Source organism: Ambystoma mexicanum, chromosome 6q (assembly GCF_040938575.1).
Source record: "Ambystoma mexicanum isolate Mex_15411 chromosome 6q, UKY_AmexF1_1, whole genome shotgun sequence".
NCBI lineage: Eukaryota > Metazoa > Chordata > Amphibia > Caudata > Ambystomatidae > Ambystoma > Ambystoma mexicanum.
The window spans coordinates 1,621,174,372-1,621,197,463 of NC_090937.1; the positions used below are offsets into that span (position 1 = coordinate 1,621,174,372).

The 23,092-nt window shown below is 52.6% G+C and overlaps 1 long non-coding RNA gene across 2 annotated transcripts in view; it reads left to right on the forward strand.

The window, feature by feature from the left end:
• Window positions 1-22,074, forward strand: part of LOC138515669 (uncharacterized) — a 111,195-nt gene extending 89,121 nt beyond the window's left edge. The window contains exons 3-4 of one of the 2 annotated variants that reach the window (XR_011282147.1): window positions 21,063-21,229; window positions 21,800-22,058. This is a non-coding gene — a long non-coding RNA (uncharacterized lncRNA). Of the gene's footprint in view, window positions 1-21,062; window positions 21,230-21,799 lie in introns of both variants that reach the window. The other variant, XR_011282145.1, reaches the window with a different exon arrangement.
• Window positions 22,075-23,092: the final 1,018 nt, after the last annotated feature.

Here is a 23,092-nt window from a genome sequence, read left to right on the forward strand (position 1 = left end):
CTGTACTTCTTGTTGTTTCACACGCGATTTACTTCACGGCGTTTCCAGTTCGTACTCCCTGTTACCTCTGACAGCTTTTTCTCTTTTTCCTCTTGTACTGGTTTACCTGGGCCTGTTCCCTCAAACAGTGTCCCCTTCTACTGTTGTCCTGTCTCCTCAGACAGCGTACACATCTTCTTTTGGCGGGGGTGTTGCCAACCAAACGCGCTCATTTTTCACGCTCTTTTACCTGGCAGACGGTGAGTCACGCACGTATCTAACTTCTGTGCTTGCCCCGTGTGTAGCCTACCCCTTCAGAGGTAATTCTAGGCTGCGTGTGACACGCATACGTTCATTGTGTTACTGGATGCCACAGCGTAGTGCAGGGTTTTCCATCAGCACACGTGGTCTAGGAGGGGTATTGTGCACGTTCCTTAACTTTTCTGGGGTGCCTGTGCATTGCGTGACCCGTCATCTTTCCCCAGGGGTGTCATATAGCCTTGCCACTGCACTAGGGTACGAATACCATCTGGTACCCAACCCCTTTGACACCCAATTGCCCAGGACAATTGTGCACACCGACTCCCATACGCACAATAACATCAGTGCCATGGTTGGGAGGCGTGCAAGCCGTAAGGGTGGCAAAGGTGGCCGAGCCACACGTGGTGGCCGTGGAGGATCCACTAGGGGACGTGGTTGTGACTTGCAGGGTGCCCCTGTCCCCCCCAGTCTGGAGGACCAGTCAGGGACACCCATGCCCCCCCCCCCAGTTGAGGGTCATGTGGCTGATACCAACCCTGATCAGCCCTTGTTGGACCAGCCCATTGTGGCAGCAGACCTGTCCGAGGGTGATCCCATCGCTGACATCCAGGTCAGCAGGTCCACTGCACGTGCACCGGTGCACATTGGTGTCATCAGGGCACGCGCATCTATGCCAGATAGGTCATCTGCTGGCCCCCGTATCCAGGGTGTGGCTACATCCACCCCACCTCTCATACACCCTGCCAAGACTGTGTCGGTCCTAGTTCATGCACCTCAGATCAGGCCTGACCCCATCCCACTACCCCCAATGCCTGCACCTACTCCCATGCTGAGTGTGCAATCCCACACACCCAGTACTGAGTCCACCACGGCTCCTGCCCCTAGTGTCCACAGCGGCGTAGGACACTCTGGATCCCCACCCCCTTCCAAGCGCAAGAGGAAGAGTGCACGTCCGGCACAGGCTGATTCCCCAGGCACGGCTGCACAGTCCGGCCCATCAAGGAAGCCAAGCTTCACAGACGCCAAACTGAATGCACTTGTTCAGTATGTGTCAGATCATGATAGGGAAATGGTCATCGTTGCAGGGTCCAAGACCACACATGCCAGACGCCAGGCACACTGGCAGACCATTGCTGACAGAATAAGTGCCCTTGGAGTAGTGAGGCGCACAGCTAGTGATTGCCAGAAGCGCTGGAATGACCTTAAGCGCAGGGCAAAGGATAAGCTGGCCTCAAGTCATGCCGCAACCTTGGTGACTGGAGGTGGGTCCCCAGCACAGGAAATAGAACTCACACCACACGAGTCCGTAGCTGGATCCTACGTCACCGAGGGACAACTCCAAGGTGTGGGAGATCTCCCTGATTACGAGGCATCATCCGGTGAGTGCACATGCATGTGTATTATCCATGTGCATGGTGTGTGTGTGAAGCATCCATGTTGGGTGCCTGTCAAGGGGGTGTGTGGCAGAGTAGATAGTGGCACCCATGTGCCTCATCCAGTATGTTCAGTGCAACACCATCTGCCCACAGCACTATCCCAACTGGCAACAGTGCACATATGGCCCTACACCATGGAAGTTGCCCTTGAATTGTCATTTTGTCACTACATTGTTGCTCATACTCCCCTGTCTATTCATCTGATGTCTTACATACCATTCCTATACTTTCCCCCAGCCAATCAAGTTTCATCTTCACATGCCTGACATGCAATGATACCACATGCTAATGCGTCCTCTGTATATAAATGCCAACCAACATGCTGTCATACTGTGGATGTTGCCTTGACATCCACCTCCTACCTGTGTGCTTTGGTACCGTCTGGTTTCGAGCCCCATTCCCTCACACTCCATGCTGCTCTTCATGGTCTATCTTCCCTGACTTCTACAGTTCAGACCATCGTGCCCTACTCACGACACCTGCTTGCTAACAGTCAAATGAGGGCACCCTGCCCTCCAATGCGACCCACCCTATTGCTGACAAGTGCATCTGAGCCTACTCAAAGCCAACTCTCACTGACATCTGCTCATACATGCCTTTGCCTGTCCCATAGACCCTTCACATGGTCCCTGTCCTCTCTCCTTGCTCCTCTTCCACCATCAATGGTGGGACCCGTTGGGGTGTACTCCTGGCCTCCTTCCAATCCTCAGAGGCCACAATTGATGTGCATGGTAATGGGAGCATCTCAGTCCAAGGCCCTTAGGCCAACCTCATTCTCCTTGAGAAATGCTAGCCACATCTCATCAACTTCCTTACCTCTCCTGCTGTCCCCCCTCCTCTCTCCTCATCAATCCTGCACTGCCTCCCTGCACCCTCCCATGATCCTTCTCCGCCTCCCACTCCAACTCCTACACATGCTGCACCTCTGATCTCTAGCACTCCCCGTAAGTCCTCCAAGGCTGTCAACCTCCTCCACAATTACACTCCTTTCACTGCGGCTGCATCAGGCATTCCTCCGATATCTGTCACTTACATGAGGTTATGCACCTTGACATCCTTGGTCTCATGGAAACATGTCTGACGGCCAGCTCTGTCTGCATCCTTCACACACTCCTACCTGATGTTCAGGAGACCATCTCCTTTGCCCGCCACTACTGTGCAGGGGGTGTGTGCCCTTGGCTTCCCTGAGGGTATTCCTGCCACTGTCACTCCTACTTAGACCTACTCCACTCTGGAATGGCTTGTGTGACGTCTCTCTCTACCACACCTTGACATTCACAAACTGTGCGTACTGTGTCTGGGAAAACTGGTCAAATGTACTACTTCCTTTCTGAGTGTCCTCACCTCTCCTCCTCACTCATGTCCCCAGACACAGAAATCCTCTTCCTTGTTGCTGTACGCATCCACCTGCATGCTTGTTGACCCCCCCACGTGACCTTTCTGTGACCTCAGCAACTCCCTCTCACCCTCTAGACTCCCGTCTGTCCCTACTCATTCTGCAGGGCACACTCTTGATGCTCTGATCTCATCTGACTTTCCCCTCTCCGTCCATCTCTGCACTCCTCTCTCCTGGAGTGATCACATTCTCCTCTCCTCCCAGCTCACCCTCACCACACCAGAGGCAAAGCCACCCTCACCACTGTCACACACCTTCTTGGTATTCCAACCCATGAAGTGTGTGTCAGTCGAGGCTCATGCTGCCAAAATCTCCCCCCCATCCAGCTCCCCCTTAGGCTCACTCCCATCCTGACAGGGCCCACTCCATGCTCCACTCTATGTCAGGTACACTGGATGTCTTTGCCACGGTCATGACCACCTGTCTGAAGCCCCATGCCAATGCAGAGTCCTGGCATGACTCGGATCATGTGAACCCAGACCACAGGTGCCGGGTGGCAGAGAGGGAATGTCCTGCATCATGCTCATCCTCTGGCAAACTGGCCTGCCACATGCTCCAAAGGCAATAGCGCCTCACCCTTTTCACCAAGATGAGATCCCCAATCCAAGGGCACATATCTGCGGCATGTGACAACTCTGCAGGACAGATAGAAATCTGCAAGGACCTTGCCGAGCCAGATGCAGTGTGTACCTCCCCTGTCCCCTCCGAGCCCACAGCACTGCATGATTGTCTCTGTACCCCTATAGGCCACCCCCCCCAGCACTTGTCTGTGCCTAACACCATCTGCCCTTGACGTTAAGTCCTACTTACCTTGTACAGCACTTCCAGCCGCCACTTCCCCTTGCACATCATTGTGCCACCCACCCCTGCACTTGCGTGACATGAATGACACCAGCACCAGTAGGATTGTTGACTGGCATCCCCTACTGCCCCACCACCCCTCAGTGCTCCGCTGTACCTTCATACATTTCTGGACCGGTGCTTCACGAATGCTATATGATTCCTTTACAGGTGATGGGGAGGTGGAATCTCATTGTTTACTGCATTTTGTTGATGTAGACAAGGCACTGTGCATCGTGGCCAATTTGGACTAGCAGATCCATGTACAACATGTCAACTTATTGATGTGATGATGCAATGTCAGGACCAGAGTGGTAGAAATCCAAAAAAGTTGCCCTCCTCTCCCTCTTCACTTGGTGGCTATGTCACATGCCATGTGTGTGATGGCATGTGCCTTTGACATGGCAATCACCGGCCAATGTGTGATGGCAGTGCTAGGCAGCATGGTGAGCAGGCGTTGCTCTCCAATCTGTACATTGTATGCCCTGAGCCTCCCCTGCAGACCCAGTGATGGTGAATGCATAGGAGGTCTCCCAGTCATGTGGGACATGTGTCGTAGAACTACTGCCTCTGTTGTTCATCAGCCCTTGTTGCATGCCATGGTGCTAATGCCTGTTTCCATTTTTCTCTTTCATGTCTTTGCAGGGGACGAAGCACTTGTTGATGCTGGGGATGTGGTGGTTGAGCCGTCCCAGGAGGGCAACCTGGGCCGACCTTCCACAAGTGAGGGACGTGGTGTGTTTGTGGCTGAAAACCCACAAGTGCTGCAGGTCGTGCTGTCGAGGGGTGTCTCTGGGGGTTCCTCCCCCGAGCAGTATTCAGGTGTAGACTCGGAGGATGACACCTATGTGCAGTCGCAGGTGAGTGTTCTTGGGAGAGAATCTCCTCTGTCCGACCCACCTGCAGCCGGGCCATTGCCCTCAATGGGGATGTCAGTGTCGGCAGCTCAGCCTCCGGTGGTTACGGATGCAGGGCCACACCACACAATCTCTGATCCTGTTCCTGGGGCTGCAGATCAGAGAGGGAATGCAGTCCTGCAGCCTGAGGCCTTGCCGGCACAGCAAGGCGCAGTCCGCCTTGCCCCAGGCAGGTGTGGTGCCCGTCAACGTGGTGGCCGTATGCCACCTGGCAATACCGCTTGGGAGCAATCCATCTACGGTATGGCCAACCAACAGGCAGCATCATCCGAGATGATTGCACAGGCCATGGATAGGGTGGCCACTTCCATTGTCCCCCCAGAAAGGCTGATGGAGCGACTGGAGCAGGCTACAGAGTCCATCAGCCAGGCACACAGGGAGGATATGTTGGCGTCCAACAAGGACAGGCGGGCGGCACTGGCGACTCTGCGGGAATCACTTTCCATGGAGTCCCAGCGCCACAGGGAAGGCCTGAGGGAAGAATTCCGTCACCTCAGGTCGACCCTGTTAGAGCTTGAGGCTTCATCCCATAGAAGGACAGAGGAGCAGCTGGAGCGTCTGACACGGACGCTCTCGGCCGAGATGCAGGCAACTCGTGCGGAGGTCAGGTCATCCCGGGAGTTACTGCATGGGGACCTCCGCATGATTATAACCCAGAACCAGAACTACCAGACCCGCCTGCTTGCAGCCATGGAGGAGCAAACTCGTGCTTTGCGTGGGCTGCCTCCCATTGTCACACCATCTTCTGAGGCAGCTCCCCCACCTCCTGAGTCAGCTGCAGGGTCTGGCCAGAGCGATAGCGACTCATCTCCCACAACAGAGTAGCCGTGTGGGCCACGAGCCTATGGGGTGTTTTAGTTTCCCATGATCCACACAGGTGGATTGTGGCGTGCATCCTGTCCTCGGACCTCATAGGTGGCCCCCCCCGCCGGCCCTTTCATGGCCATTTTTTCTCAATTTTCTTTTTTCTTTTCCAAGAGTGTTGCCTTGTGTGGGTACCTGGGCATACACTGTATTGTGGCTGGGCACATGCAGGCTTGTCCTGAGTTTGGTTTCGATGCTTGGGTAGCAGACATCCACACCCCTCCTGCTTCCGTTTCCATGGGCTTGCAAAGGGTGTGCCCAAGTGACAGCAAATTACACGGTGACATTGGACTCCCATGAGCTGTTGGCCAGTCCATAGTCAATACTGTGTAGACATTCATAGTGTACATTGTTGTTGCACCTAACTATGCATGATGGTTTGATATGTGCCTCTACTTACATATGTTGCTCATGTTTTGCAGGTATTTCACACAGTTCTTCACACGGGCATACTCTCTGGAGTCAGACTACATGTCGGTAGATGTGCACTGACACTTTTGCGTGGCGCCATCACTGTACATCTGGACGGTGAGGACATACCAGCAGAATCAGGTAATGAGACTACCATTGATTACATGCATTGTGTCTTGTTTGGGTGGGCTTCAGGGTGGGTTGGTGTGTAATTTGATTGAAATTACTCTTACACAGGTGTGTAGTAGTGGCTCCAGCGCGGTTAGCTGTTCAAGTGCGGCTATGTTCCATTTGGGGCACTGCTATTTGTGACACCGGTGTCATGTTGTGATGGCCAGTTTGTTTGCTCTCACATACCATGACATGGTGTCCTCAGTGGCGGGACTGTGAAGGGAATGGGTGACATGGCAATGTTGTCATGTAGTGAATCGCCTGTGGCAATGCATATTTGATTGATGGAGTTGTGTCTTCTCGTTGTGATGCATTGCTGGTGTATGTGTAGGTAGGGGTGCACACATAGTGACACTTCCATGTTAACAATCTCAGGCTGATGTGTATCTGACAGTTTATTGTCGAGTAATTTTGTGACATTGTCAGGTAGTGTCATCATTGATTGTCAGATGGTATGTGCCAGAGCAGTGTGCACTAGCCAGCACTGTGATTCCTAGGTGAAGAAGTTGGCCACCAGTTGCGTACGGGCTGCCACCCCCCGTGCCCTTTCCCCTCCCATGCGCAGCGGGCGTGCATGTGGTTGTGGATGTGGGGGCACCACCATGTCCACGGGCAGGCCCCGGCGTGTTGCAACGTTGTGCAGGACACATGCTGCCACTATGATCCTGCACACTATTCGGGGAGCATATAACAGCTGCCCGCCAGAACGGTCAAGGGAGCGAAAGCGTGACTTCAGCACTCCGAATGTGCGCTCCACTATGCCCCGTGTTGCAATGTGGGCTGTGTTGTACCTTACCTCGGGTGGCGTGGTGGGGTTCCGGATTGGGGTCATCATGTGGGGGCTGATAGGGTAGGCACTGTCCCCTGCGGAGGTGGTGATGGGTATCATTAGTGGTGTTGTGTCATGACCCAGTATCTGACATGCATGCATGTGCAGTGGCATTCATGCTCACCAAGCAGCCATGTATCTCCATGCTGGCCAGCCTCCAGGTCCCGGCATAGTGTAGACATTCTGTAGATGAAGCTGTCGTGGGTGGACCCGGGATAGTTGGCATATACTGATGTGATTATTCCCTTGGCATTGCATACAACTTGCACGTTGATGGAATGCTAGTGCTTGCGGTTTCTATAGATGTGCTCTGTTGCCCTGGGTGGACGTAGAGCCACATGTGTGCAGTCAATTGCACCAAGCACTTTGGGGAATTGAGCCACACCATAGAATTCCGGGATGCACGTCCGCCTTTCTGCATGAGTCCTGGGGAGATATATGTGCCTGCGGACTGATGGCCGTGCAGTGATGATGTTCAAGACCTGGTGTAGGCAGCGTGACTGCGTGGCCTGTGACACACCACCCACTATGGCACTTGTCCGCTGAAAGGATCCAGTGGCCAAGAAGTGCAGTACATTCAGGACCTTCTGCAGGGGGCTGAGTGCTTGGGAGCACAGGGTGGGTGATGTGAGGTCATCCTCCCACTCACTGACCAGGTCCAGTATGATGTGTGCTGGAAACCTGTACCTCCCATACACCTGGTCATCAGGCATCCCGAATAGGCTGGTTCTGGGTGTGAATATTCTGGCCCTGACTCTCCTCCTCCTCCTCCTTTGGTAGCCCACTGCCACTGCTGCTAGGAACGGTATGTTCATCCTGGCATCTGGCTTGTTTATTGATAAGTGCGCAAATTAATGCCTTGTGCGTGTTCTAGGCGAGCGTGTGACCCTCGCACCCCTGGAATCTAGTTCCCACTCCAATAGCGTGTGGAAATTCCCACGCAGCAGGCATACAGGTGCGCTGACGTACTTGCGTGTGTAAGTGCCCGCGCACCCCTGTAATACACGTACATAGGCCAATCGCGTGTACGCGCACTTTTGGCCAATTACACGCGATGTAATACACGTACATTGGCCAATCGCGTGTACGCGCACTTTTGGCCAATTACACGCGATGACACTCTGACGTGCAGTATTTCCACGTGTGCTCCGTCATCACGTGCTGAGTGGGGAACGCCCGTGCGGATCACGTCAGACGCGCTTACGCGGTGAGGGACTCTGGTCCAATAGAATCGCGTATGCCTGCTGATGCACTTACGCGCTAAGGCCCTTTCCTCGGATTTCACGCTGACGTGCAGGAATTTCACGTGCCAAATCACTCCGTATCAAGCTGGCCACCCGAAAACACACGGAACACCACGCTCCTGCCCAGAAGGCCGAGTTACTGCCCCCCCAGTGCCCTGAGCAGCCTCCCACGTGCTATCTGCTGCTGCCTGCCTGCCTGTCTGCCTGCTGCCACCGTGCCCTGCCATTTGGTGCCTGCACATCAGCCATCTGCAGGGGTCCAGTTGCTGTGTCCACCCCTGCTGGAACAGAAGACTCCCAACTGGGATTACATCGCTCCACAGCCCAGCCCCAGGACCCAGTTGCCCACCCACACCTGCCTCTGGGGTTGCCATGTCGGGCACTTCGACATCTGGCACCAGTGGCAACCCCAGGCCAGAGGGGCAGAGGGACACCAGCTTCACTGCCACCGAAGTTGGTGTCCTGGTGGAGCATGTCCTGGGGCAGTATGATGCCCTCTTTGGATCGTCCCGCGCCAGCAAGGAAGGACGGGAGAGGATCTGGGCCGACTGTGTGGTTGCCATCAACGCGGAGGGGGTGGCAACCCGCAACGTCCAGAAGATCAAGAAGCGCTGGGAGGACTTGAGGTCCAGGACCCTTGTGAAGGCCCGGCGCCTCGTGGAGGGGGGCCGGGGCCGCATGAGTTCCATCCAGAAGAGGGTCCTGGAACGCGTACGCCCAGCGCTCCACGCCCAGGTCCTTGAGAGGGAGGCCCGTCTGGAGTTGAGCGGTAAGTGTGCAAGCATTACTGTGTGAGACAGGGCATGTTGCGGTGTGCTGGTTCTATGATACTTGCCTGTATGTGTGCCATGGGCCATGTATGCATGTATGTGTGCAGGGACATCATGGTAATGCATGTGCGACCAGTGATGTGTGACCCACATGGTTGTTGCATGTGTTGAAATGTGGCATGGGGAGCCCTATGCAGATTTAGGACATGAGAGCATGCCAGTCTCTGTACCTGGACATGGATGGGGGTGAAGGATGGGTGCTGATGCCAGGTACATATATGGTAGCCATGTCTGTGTGCCTGACCTGCGTGTCTGTGACTTGTGCATGCCATGGATGCATGACACATGTGTGTGACAATGCACAGATTCTGTGACGCACCCAACTAACCCTTGTTTCGCCTGTGTTCGTTGTGTTTGGGGCCAGATGGATGTGACTGAGGTGAAGTGTGTGCATGTGATATGCATGAGCCATGATGCATGTGAGTCACATATCATTGAATGTTTCAAGAGTCAATTGGACATGCATGGAAATGTGCATGGCATGCACCATGCCTGTTACTGTGTGTGTTTTGCCTGGACTGACCCATGTGTTGTGGAGGGACATGATGGAAGTGTACTTTGACAGGGGTGCTCATCTGCTATTGCTTCCTGTCTAGGGGACCATTTTACAGTAGCCTGATGCTTGTGTCCTTTGTCTCCCTCTACGCAGCGGCTAGTGAAGAAGAGGGCGGAGACGGCGCTGTGGAGCAAGGCGGCGGGGATGCCCCCACGGCTGCAGCGGAAGGGGTGGGTGAGCCCCCACAGGGGCCTGCTACGGCGGGAGACGGTGAGGAGCCATCCAGGTTGGTGGTTTGCACAGAGGAGGAGGAGGCCGACACTGGTGCACACATGGGGCCTGGTGGGAGCATCCCTGCTGGTGCAAGTGGTGCAGTCCAGGGCCAGGGGCAGGAGGCAGCACAGGTCACCGTGGAGGTGCCTGTGCATGTCGCTGTCCCTGACCCTGTGAGTGCACCACCATGCACCAGCAGGGATGCCCCGTCCCAGGCCCGTCCGCAGGTAGTGGGGATGTCCATGTCAACTGACTCCCCTCCACCTGCGGCCGTGGGAACCCCTGGCCGCGTGGAGCAGGTCCTGATTGGGGTCGCGATGCGCACGGCTGTGATTCGTGATGACGTGCGTGCTTCCCGGGAGGAGCACGCACGTCATCACGAAGTGCACCGTGCCGACGTGGCCCAATTGGGATCGGCCATGTTCGGGGGGTTCCTGCATGTGTTGGCCAATCTGACGGCCCTCTCCTCCTCTGTGCAGGCTATCCAACGGTCGTTCTCCTTGCCGTCTTCCGGCCCAGATGCCACCATGGCCCCCTGTGGACCTGCCCCGACCAATGCAGCCAGCTCGGTGGGGATCCCATCCCTGCCACAGTTGGGAGTCGGAGGTCCAGCAGGGGTGGACGACACAGCAAGTGGACCCCAGCAGATGGAAGATGTGCCGGCATCATCGGGCAGGGCACGTGCACGACGGCGTCGGTGGTTACCATCAGCCTGGATGCCGTCGTGCTGGCAGAGGCAGTGGCGTCGGAGGCAGCAGCGGGCTCGACGTGGGAGGCATCATGGCTCAGGGCCATCAAGATCAGAGGGGCAGGCATCGGCCGGAGGGCAGGGCAACCCTGGCATGGCGGTGTGTTCCGTGTGGGAGGAGTTTGGCCAGCGGATAGGTGCGGAGCGGCAGCGGGCGGAAGAGGAGCGGCTCGCCATGGCCAGGGCGGAGATCTCCATGCATCGGGCATTGAGGCGGGCTGAGTGCCTCGAGGAGGCTCGCAGGGATTTTGGTGAGCACATGGGGTTGTCCCTGCGAGACCTCGGGGCCAGGACAGAGTCCCGCCTCCAGGACATTGACATGGAGTTCGAGGATGCCCTGGCCAGCATCACCAAGTGAGCCGCAGGACTAGCCCGCTGCCTTTGTATATAGTTTTTTAGTTAGTTAGTGCTAGGTTTCCTTTATTTATTTTTATTATTTTGGACCGCTCGGACAATGGCCACTTTTTTGTACATATTTATTTTATTAGTTAGTATTAGGTTTCATTTGTGCTGTTGGGCTCAGGGACCCTGGAACATTCCTGTATATATTGATATATTTTGGGAGATACATTTTTTAAATTTTTTATTGTTTACACCATGACGTAATGGTTTTTCTTTGATTTCCTACTACATGGTTTTGCTTTGGACAAATTATATTAATTTTTTAATCCTTTGTTTTTTGGTTTATCATTTTTGTTCTCGGACATGGACCTTTTATTTACTTTGCCACATAGTTGTAAGTTTTATTGGTTTACTTGATTTGTGTTTTTAATACATTTTTATATTATCTTACACTTGTGTTATTTTCTCTTTGGTTTCTTACATGTCATGATATGGGTTTTGACATTCACTTGCACCCATTGTGTATGTGTGTGTGACAGACATGTGTTCTTTTGCATACTTGCCTTTGGGGTTGTGTCATGTGATTGCATTCACTATGTGGGTGCATGCAATCCTTGCCTGGGTGTTTGTGCTGGGTATGCTGGCCATTACTGCCATGATTGTGTATCGTCAGGACCTGGGGCCAGGTGGAAATGGGTGGGGGCCTGCTGGCAGGTTCCCCACAGTGCTGGGGGTGGTGGGAGACATGGGTGGGGGCCTGGTGGAGGGTGTCCCTGGTGGATGGGGGGTGGGGGTGGTGGGAGACATGGGTTGGACATGGGTGGGGGCCTGCTGGCAGGTTCCCCACAGTGCTGGGGGTGGTGGGAGACATGGGTGGGGGCCTGGTGGAGGGTGTCCCTGGTGGATGGGGGGTGGGGGTGGTGGGAGACATGGGTTGGACATGGGTGGGGGCCTGCTGGCAGGTTCCCCACAGTGCTGGGGGTGGTGGGAGACATGGGTGGGGGCCTGGTGGAGGGTGTCCCTGGTGGATGGGGGGTGGGGGTGGTGGGAGACATGGGTTGGACATGGGTGGGGGCCTGCTGGCAGGTTCCCCACAGTGCTGGGGGTGGTGGGAGACATGGGTGGGGGCCTGGTGGAGGGTGTCCCTGGTGGATGGGGGGTGGGGGTGGTGGGAGACATGGGTTGGACATGGGTGGGGGCCTGCTGGCAGGTTCCCCACAGTGCTGGGGGTGGGGGTGGTGGGTGACATGGGTTGGACATGGGTGGGGGCCTGCTGGCAGGTTCCCCACAGTGCTGGGGGTGGTGGGAGACATGGGTGGGGGCCTGGTGGAGGGTGTCCCTGGTGGATGGGGGGTGGGGGTGGTGGGAGACATGGGTGGGGGCCTGGTGGAGGGTGTCCCTGGTGGATGGGGGGTGGGGGTGGTGGGAGACATGAGCAGGTGTGCAGGGTAGTTCCCTGTGGTGTGTGCTGCCTGCAGGGGCCGTGGAGGGTGTACAGGTAATGCCTGGGAGCACACAGCCATATCGCGTGTGGGACTTCCCGCGCACCCCTGAAATCCACGTACCCGGCCATATCGCGTGTGGGACTTCCCGCGCACCCCTGAAATCCACGTACCATGCCATATCACGTGTGGTACTTCCCGCGCACCCCTGAAATCCACGTACCCGGCCATATCGCGTGTGGAACTTCCCGCGCACCCCTGAAATCCACGTACACGGCCATATCGCGTGTGGAACTTCCCGCGCACCCCTGAAATCCACGTACACGGCCATATCGCGTGTGGAACTTCCCGCGCACCCCTGAAATCCACGTACCCGGCCATATCGCGTGTGGGACTTCCCGCGCACCCCTGCAATCCACGTACACGGCCATATCGCGTGTGGTACTTCCCGCGCACCCCTGAAATCCACGTACCCTGCCATATCGCGTGTGGTACTTCCCGCGCACCCCTGAAATCCACGTACCCTGCCATATCGCGTGTGGAACTTCCCGCGCACCCCTGAAATCCACGTACACGGCCATATCGCGTGTGGAACTTCCCGCGCACCCCTGAAATCCACGTACCCGGCCATATCGCGTGTGGAACTTCCCGCGCACCCCTGAAATCCACGTACACGGCCATATCGCGTGTGGAACTTCCCGCGCACCCCTGAAATCCACGTACACGGCCATATCGCGTGTGGAACTTCCCGCGCACCCCTGAAATCCACGTACACGGCCATATCGCGTGTGGAACTTCCCGCGCACCCCTGAAATCCACGTACCCGGCCATATCGCGTGTGGGACTTCCCGCGCACCCCTGCAATCCACGTACACGGCCATATCGCGTGTGGTACATCCCGCGCACCCCTGAAATCCACGTACCCTGCCATATCGCGTGTGGTACTTCCCGCGCACCCCTGAAATCCACGTACCCTGCCATATCGCGTGTGGAACTTCCCGCGCACCCCTGAAATCCACGTACACGGCCATATCGCGTGTGGAACTTCCCGCGCACCCCTGAAATCCACGTACCCGGCCATATCGCGTGTGGAACTTCCCGCGCACCCCTGCAATCCACGTACCCGGCCATATCGCGTGTGGAACTTCCCGCGCACCCCTGCAATCCACGTACACGGCCATATCGCGTGTGGGACTTCCCGCGCACCCCTGCAATCCACGTACACGGCCATATCGCGTGTGGAACTTCCCGCGCACCCCTGAAATCCACGTACCCTGCCATATCGCGTGTGGAACTTCCCGCGCACCCCTGCAATCCACGTACACGGCCATATCGCGTGTGGAACTTCCCGCGCACCCCTGAAATCCACGTACCCTGCCATATCGCGTGTGGAACTTCCCGCGCACCCCTGCAATCCACGTACCCGGCCATATCGCGTGTGGAACTTCCCGCGCACCCCTGAAATCCACGTACACGGCCATATCGCGTGTGGAACTTCCCGCGCACCCCTGCAATCCACGTACACGGCCATATCGCGTGTGGAACTTCCCGCGCACCCCTGAAATCCACGTACACGGCCATATCGCGTGTGGAACTTCCCGCGCACCCCTGAAATCCACGTACACGGCCATATCGCGTGTGGAACTTCCCGCGCACCCCTGAAATCCACGTACCCGGCCATATCGCGTGTGGAACTTCCCGCGCACCCCTGCAATCCACGTACCCGGCCATATCGCGTGTGGAACTTCCCGCGCACCCCTGCAATCCACGTACCCGGCCATATCGCGTGTGGGACTTCCCGCGCACCCCTGTAATCCACGTACACGGCCATATCGCGTGTGGAACTTCCCGCGCACCCCTGAAATCCACGTACCCTGCCATATCGCGTGTGGAACTTCCCGCGCACCCCTGCAATCCACGTACACAGCCATATCGCGTGTGGAACTTCCCGCGCACCCCTGAAATCCACGTACCCTGCCATATCGCGTGTGGAACTTCCCGCGCACCCCTGAAATCCACGTACCCTGCCATATCGCGTGTGGAACTTCCCGCGCACCCCTGCAATCCACGTACCCGGCCATATCGCGTGTGGAACTTCCCGCGCACCCCTGAAATCCACGTACACGGCCATATCGCGTGTGGAACTTCCCGCGCACCCCTGCAATCCACGTACCCGGCAATATCGCGTGTGGAACTTCCCGCGCACCCCTGCAATCCACGTACCCGGCCATATCGCGTGTGGAACTTCCCGCGCACCCCTGCAATCCACGTACACGGCCATGTCGCGTGTGGGTCTTCCCGCGCACCCCTGTAATCCACGTACACGGCCATATCGCGTGTGGAACTTCCCGCGCACCCCTGAAATCCACGTACCCGGCCATATCGCGTGTGGAACTTCCCGCGCACCCCTGTAATCCACGTACCCGGCCATATCGCGTGTGCAACTTCCCGCGCACCCCGGTATGCACGCACACGTTTATTTTTTCTCTCAGCGCGTGTCTGTGTTTGTGGGTACCCCTTTGTACGTCATTTGTCCTGGAGGGCCACAGTATTGGACATTGATCATGTCTGTATATAGGTGCTATTTGTTGGCGCACCTTTTAGCGCACATTTCTTGCAGGCGCAGAGACGCTACCGCCTGCTTTCTTGTGGCGGTCGTGTTTGTGCCTGTTTGTGCCTGTGCGCTGCTTTGAGCGTGCGCTTTTTTGCCCTATTCTATTCCATGAATACGTGTTGTATGCGAGCGTGTGGCCGTTCCGCGCACTTGCCTCCTATACTTTCCCGTGCCGCCCACATTCTTCCCCATTCCGAGTGTTGTGCCCCATTTTATTCCCCATTCCGAGTGTCCCGCCCTGTGTTCCGCCTACTTTAGAGCTGTGCGCTGCGCTCGGAGTGATAGCGCAGTGGCCGTGGCGCACGACGTTGGTTGACCTGTGCGCCGGCCTGCGCCGCGCGATTTTTCCGCGCACGTCCTCTGCTTTTCTTGCGCACGGACTTCCATGAATCGACGTGCGCTGGTTTCCCTGCGCTTTTCGCTAATTTTCGGCGCAGCGCACGTATTGGCCCCTCTGCGCCGGGATTTTCGGCGCACATTTATTCCATGAATCGGCCTGTGAGTCTCTAGGCCAAGCAGGCTCGGCACCCACGTCAGCGCATACCCCTCCCAAGCTACAGCTCACTGCTGAAGCGCAGTGAGCCTCTAACATGTCTGGGGTTGCTTGTAGTCTTGTGCAGAACAGATGTGATCAAGCAATTTAGGCTTGATTGCCACTTGTGGGGTGGGACCAAGCCTGAGTTCCATAGGATCTTCCCCTTCTGTAATGGCTTGGCAGGCAAAGAATAGTCTGGAGGGTTGCCCAGAGTACTTGCTAGAGGTTTAAGATGAATTCTAAAACTTCCAGCCATCACCTCTTTGTTTTGCTAATTGTGTAGATTACCTAGGATAACCCCCCCACCCCCAACTGGTAATGAGGACCAATGTCTTTGTGTGCCCTCTTATTCTCACTTGAAAATTCTTATCTTGGAATATAGATGGTTAAGTACTCAAACATGATGACATGAATATTAAAATGGTGTCCGTCAACATGATGTGTACCTTTTAAAAGATCATTGGCTGTGTTCTTCTCCCGCTTTAGAGGGTTTCATTACAGTATGTAAATGTAATGTACCACAAGCCTGCAAAAGTATGACCTCGGACGACCAATCCAGTGCAACTCACTGAACCCTCAGATTCCACCCCGATTGTCAACAGGGAGGCAGCTTCCAGTGTGTCCCGGGAAGACTAGGAGACAAAACATGGGTGGCGAGAAATGCAGATGTTTTACAGTATTCCTGCAGAAAGAAGAGGACTCTTATAGAAGCATATGTCTTTATTCCTATGGTGTCCACCAGTTCATGCACTAAAAATGAGAACACGCTAACAAGAGTGTGAACGAACACCCAGCCCTCTTTGCAATCCCCTGCAAATTCCTCATATCCCTTGTATTGTTTAAGGTAGTAAGAGGGCTTCATGAGGGCTGTGTCCTTGTGCCACTCCTTGTGCCACTCATTAGTTATGCATATGATGCAGTTATGCGGACACGCATCCCTCATGTCTTGCATGCATTAATACATGTCTTAGTAGGTTCAAGACCCATGTCTGGGCATGCCCGTTGCAAGCTACACCTCACTCATGAAGCCCAATGAGGCCAAAATATGTCTGGGGTTGATTGAGGTCTCATGCAGAAGGGTTGTGACCAAGCAGTTCGGGCTTGACTGCCTCTTTTGGGGCGTGACCAAACCCGATTTGCATATGGTCTTTCCCCTTTGTACAATGTGTTGAAGATTGATTTTAAGCCTTCCAACCTCCTTTGCTTTGCTGATGTTACCCAGAGTGTGACCGTTATGCAAAGACATGGGTCCTGTGCCTGCTGTGCCTAGAGACCCAAACTACTCCTCACGGATGAGGCCCAATGAGGCCGAAACAAGTCTTGGGATGTGTGTGTTCTTATGCAAAAGTTATGTGACCAAGCAGTTTGGGCTGGACTGCTCCTTTTGGGGTGTGACCAAACCTGATTTGCATATGGTCTTTCCCCTTTTTGTAATGTGTTGAAGATCAATTTTAAGCCTTCCAGCCATCACCACTTTTGCTTAGCCGATTTCACCCCGAGCGGGACAGGTATGCCCAGACATGGGTCCTGTGACCGCTGGGCCTAGAGACCCAAAATACTCCTCACTGATGAGGCCCAATGAGGCCGAAACATATCTGGGAATGTGTGTGTTCGTATGCAGAAGGGATGTGACCAAGCAGTTTGGGCTGGACTGCTTCTTTTGGGGTGGGGCCAAGTCTGATTTGAATGTGGTCTTTACCCTTTTAGTAATGGCTTGACAGGTGAAGAACGGTGATCTGGAAGGTTGCCCAGTGTGTTACACGTGGTTATGATTAATTTCACCTCCTTTGCTTGGCCGATGCCACCCGGAGTGGGACGGGTATGCAGCAAGTAGGTTTGGGTATCCTGACGGAAGCAGTAAATATTGATTGTGTTGACCTTTTCTTTGGTTAGTTGAAGAGAATCAATTTGGTGTAGACAGGAACTGCTCAAGTTGAAAGCTAAACACATTGGACCTCATTCAAAATAGGTGGTGAAATACGAGGGTCGGGGATGCTGGCCCTGGATCTCCGAGCAATGAGGATAAACAAACAAGACAAACCAAGGATACAAAACCTTTTTATGTTTTGTAAGCCCACATGCAAGGAAGCCAGAAGCCACAATTACCAAAGGGGCAGTCTTTATTTTAGTACTTACATTGTTGTAGGTTTGAAAAGTAAAGGCCCAAGCAGGTAAGTAGCATTAGGGAAGGTAAGGGACATTCACTGGCACACCCTCTCATTCAGCCAGACTCTCCCAAAATATTGTATATGTACAACACTCAGCAGGTCACAGCAAACAACATTCCACACTCAGAACTCTGACGACATCATGCATGCATGCAGGCAGGCAGGGAGCCAGAATGCACGGCATAACACATGTCTCCCTTATGGAAACATCATCAAAGGATGTGCCTGTAAAAGGGGCTCAGAAGAGAGGTAGAAGAGTGTGGGCAAAGTGAAGCCATGCGCCTGCAAACAGTCACACAGAACGGAGAAACCCCACCACATGAAACTAAGGGCTCCTTCCATAAGCCCACTGTAAACTCATACCTCACTCACAAGGTGAGTGGCCACAAGGATCAACGCCTTCACAATCAGGCAGAAGCAAGTTTCAGGTTGAGCGCCACACATCCCAACGGTGAAACCCTGGGACATCCTCATGAGCCGAACGGCCGCACTCACCACACAAAACTCCTGGATAAACCTCTGACCACCTGTCAGACCCTACACCAGACAAGAAAGAATGAACAAAGTGTGCTGAGTGGGGCGCACTCAGGCTAAGCAAAACGATGCCACACCAAACCAACAGTCTAGTCCAATGCAGTCGAAAGCACAATAACTCACTGTCTAGTCACCGACCAATGAACGCTATCTTACAATGTCGACAAATAAATTGCGACCTGTACCATACTGTGCATTTGCCCTGTACCAAAATTCAGACTGAAGTCGCAGCTGTAATTTTGGCACGGAGCAAATGCCTTTTGCGAAGCAAAGAAAGAAAGACGAATCCCATTACAGTGAATAAGGGGAGTGCAGGTTGTAGTGGTGACCCCCGCCGTTCCCATTGGTCAGTGTAATGGGGATAGCGGGGGACGTAAAAGTGAAAAAAAAGGACGCTGCGGTGTCAGTTCCGAGCCAAGTTACTGGAAGGGAACTGACTCCGCAGGAACAGAGGGGAGCCGTTGAAAGGTCGGTAGGAAGGAGAATGGGGGCGGGTTGGGGATGCAGGCATAAGTGGTCTATGTGATCACTGGCCGCACCTTAATGGAAGTCAGCATTTTCTTTGTCGACATTATGGGTAGCACAGCGATCACTTAGACCCCCAAACAAGGCGATAGGCTCATCCTGTATGAGTGGGACCCACATTTATCAAGGAAAACTAAACACTATACAAGAAGCACACACCCAACATGTTAGCACTGAAGACAAGTGTGCACACGTCCCGTGTGACCCAATCACCAGACGCAACTCCCTCAGAAGAAGGTGGAAATGAATGCAGCCTCCAACAACCACACACTCAGTAGCAGAAGGAGGGAGATTGTTCTTAAGAAGCAGGCAACATAGGCAGTGTTGTACCCAAAGCACAAAGCATCTCTACAAACTAGCAAGCAAACTCCACATAAAGCTTAACACTAATGTCACGCTCATGCTAGGCCCATGATTTCCTGAGCTGTGGGCTGTGTAAATAAAGAATGAATTCAACTCAACCCAAAACAAACATAATGCATTCCCAGCGGCCCACTATCCAGAAAGTAGGGTCAATTCGACATAGGAAACAGTTAATACTTATAGTCGTTATGACAAGGTCCATTGTCCAGTAACTCACATCTATGGAGAAGGCAGTTCATTTCAGAGGCTGTTTACTGAGAATTGATGAGCATATTGAGAAGGCTGTTCATTTCACAAGGTTGTTTAGTGAGAATTGATGAGCATATTGAGAAGGTAGTTCATTTCACGAGGCTATTTAGTGAGAATTGATGAGCATATTGAGAAGGCAGTTCATTTCACGAGGTTGTTTAGTGAGAATTGATGAGCATATTGAGAAGGCTGTTCATTTCACGAGGCTGTTTACTGAGAATTGATGAGCATATTGAGAAGGCTGTTCATTTCACGAGGTTGTTTAGTGAGAATTGATGAGCATATTGAGAAGGCTGTTCATTTCACGAGGCTGTTTACTGAGAATTGATGAGCATATCGAGAAGGCTGTTCATTTCACGAGGTTGTTTAGTGAGAATTGATGAGCATATCGAGAAGGCAGTTCATTTCACGAGGCTGTTTAGTGAGAATTGATGAGCATATCGAGAAGGCTGTTCATTTCACGAGGCTGTTTACTGAGAATTGATGAGCATATCGAGAAGGCTGTTCATTTCACGAGGTTGTTTAGTGAGAATTGATGAGCATATCGAGAAGGCTGTTCATTTCACGAGGTTGTTTAGTGAGAATTGATGAGCATATTGAGAAGGCTGTTCATTTCACGAGGCTGTTTAGTGAGAATTGATGAGCATATCGAGAAGGCTGTTCATTTCACGAGGCTGTTTACTGAGAATTGATGAGCATATCGAGAAGGTAGTTCATTTCACGAGGCTGTTTAGTGAGAATTGATGAGCATATTGAGAAGGCTGTTCATTTCACGAGGTTGTTTAGTGAGAATTGATGAGCATATTGAGAAGGTAGTTCATTTCACGAGGCTGTTTACTGAGAATTGATGAGCATATGGAGAAGGTAGTTCATTTCACGAGGCTGTTTAGTGAGAATTGATGAGCATATTGAGAAGGCTGTTCATTTCACGAGGCTGTTTAGTGAGAATTGATGAGCATATTGAGAAGGTAGTTCATTTCACGAGGCTGTTTAGTGAGAATTGATGAGCATATTGAGAAGGCAGTACATTTCACGAGGCTATTTAGTGAGAATTGATGAGCATATTGAGAAGGCAGTACATTTCATGATGCTGTTTAGTGAAAATCAATGACCATAACAAATGCTTTTAAGGAGCTCTTAGGTTTTTGTGATGGTTTACTAATTTGGAGTAGCTATATAGGTTAGATAATGATAGCATTGTTTTCAATCATAACACTTTTCAAATTGAGTGCGTTATGTGTAGTCACAATAATAGTGGCAATGTTTTTGTATTACTTTTTTTGCTTAATAACAAGAAAGTGCACTTTGCAGGAGAGTGAGAGCATTCTTTGAGTGTTCTTTATTGAGCATTAATTCATAGGCATGTGTGCATATGTATTACATATGCGGCACCTATGTTAAGTACTGTATATTGCCTTACTGTATATGCTGGCATGTTTTGATAAGGAAGGGATTGCCAGAGGGTTGAACAGTAGACCCTCAATAAATTACATGTCATAAGTAAATTTGTCCTGTGTGGATAAGTGAGTATGGATAATCTACTGTAGGGGTTTATTACTGACTCACTTGTTTCTCTGCCTCTATTCCTACCCCAGAACCTACTAGGGGTCTAGCACACCCCTTTGGGGTGGAAGAAAGGCCTTGGTGGGGGAGATGATAAGAATCACGTCATTCTCTGCTATGTATATCACAACATGATGTATTATGAAAGTGAATGCTGTGGATGTCGGAGCAACTAGTTGACGCAATGCAAAGCAACAAGGTAATTCCGTACTGCAACTATTAGCGAGGAATCCTTTGTTTCCTTTGTTTGGACCTTTGTTTGTTGGAAATGCGGAAGCCCTGGGATGAATGCATACCCCTGTTCTACCACATATTGGTCACGTGTACACCATTGTCAGATACTGATAATAGTATTTTTAAACTCTGAGAAATAAAAAATGTGCAATAACAACTAAAGTTCAAAAAAATATCTATTAAGCCTTTCAAGTATTGTACATTCGGGTGAGAGTGGCGCAGACATGTATTCCTTTCTTATAGCCCACACCTAGCAGGTACACAATGGAGCGTTGCACAAGCAGAGGATCCACTAGCAGGGTAGCATTATATGGAACCATTATGAAACAATATTAAGGGGTCTTTTAGAATAATATGGAGAGAGGGGAGTCAGCTAAAGGCAGTGGACACAGATTAGTGCCAGAAGCCAGATTGTAAGAGGCCGGGTTGAGGGCATCTCGACTCTATGTTCTTCTTGCCTTAAAATTGTAAACAACAAACACGTCAGTCAATGGGACATCACATAACTTTTTGTTATTGATTACTTGCTCCTCAGGTCAAAGTCTCACAAGATTTGTGCATCCAGGAAAACCCCAAACAGGACCCCCAGCATGGACATCACCGGGGACCATGGTGATGATTTTCAGAAGTTCACTGACATCGTTCTTTTCTTTGCTTTGCTGTGGTTTATGTTCCGGGTCATCACCCTGTCGTGGTTTATTATTTATATTTTAATGAACCCGGTCCTGAGCCTGTTTGTAACTTATGTAATAATTGATATGATACAGTCGGAGGAAGTTCAGTAAATACTGGTGTCAAGGTGTCTCTAGCATATGGAGTCTTGCTGCACATTCTGTTGGGATTCGTTAAGGGCGCCCCATAGCTGGATCTTATCCTTCAAAGCCCTGTAATGAAGGTGCTGATTCAGCGGCTGGCAGAGGGTCGCATCTACCAATTGCGGGAATAATGGGGGGCGAGCGGGGACATCCCCAAGGGAGAGTCAAGCAGTCACTAGAAGCTGCATCTAGCCCAAAGGACCATGCATGGGGGGGGACGAGGGGGGACACTCTGTATACATAACAACATTGACACCAGGGAACCTGCTGCATCAGCGCAAGAGCACAAAAACACAGGTAAGTGCACTCTATAGGGAGGGATGCTGTAGGTAGGCCATTCACAGCAGGCCAGTTAGAACACACAGCAAACACTAGGCAAATCTAAACTCTGGCTGCTTGTCTTCAGCAGACCGCCATCGCTGGGAACAGTACCAGACAATACAATAAAGGTTAGACAGCCAGTCCCACAGCCACTCGGGCAGGGGTGGACTGGAAACCTAAAGAGGCCCCGGAAATAATATTCAAAGTGGCCCCATATTACACATTTTCAGCAAGCCCATCCCCTTTTTCAATGAGAAGATTTGGAAATAAAATAGGATACTTTAGCCATCGTAGTTCCTAAGTTGATAGTGGGATCAATTCCCACTATGTTTTCTATAGGGGAGGGATAGCTTAGAGATAGGAGATAACGGCTTATCGAGACAGCCCCCTCAACCATATGTGTGAACAATTACCCCAATATCATGAAGAAATAATAAAGTATAACTTCCAGTGAGTCCAGCAGACTGAAGTCAGTGTTTCCATGTATGCCCCGGGGAGGGAACGTTCAATAGTAAAATCATAGAAAACATGTTCTTGCACTTACTTACAAGATATAAAGACTCCAGTTAAAGAGCTTGCAGAATATATTGGGGCTCTTTAGACTGTATGAGGAGAAAAAGGGGGGTTCACAAAGAAAGAAGGAGGGTCTGAGGAAGGCGACTGGCCAAGGGCCCCGCCTTGCTCTATGGTGC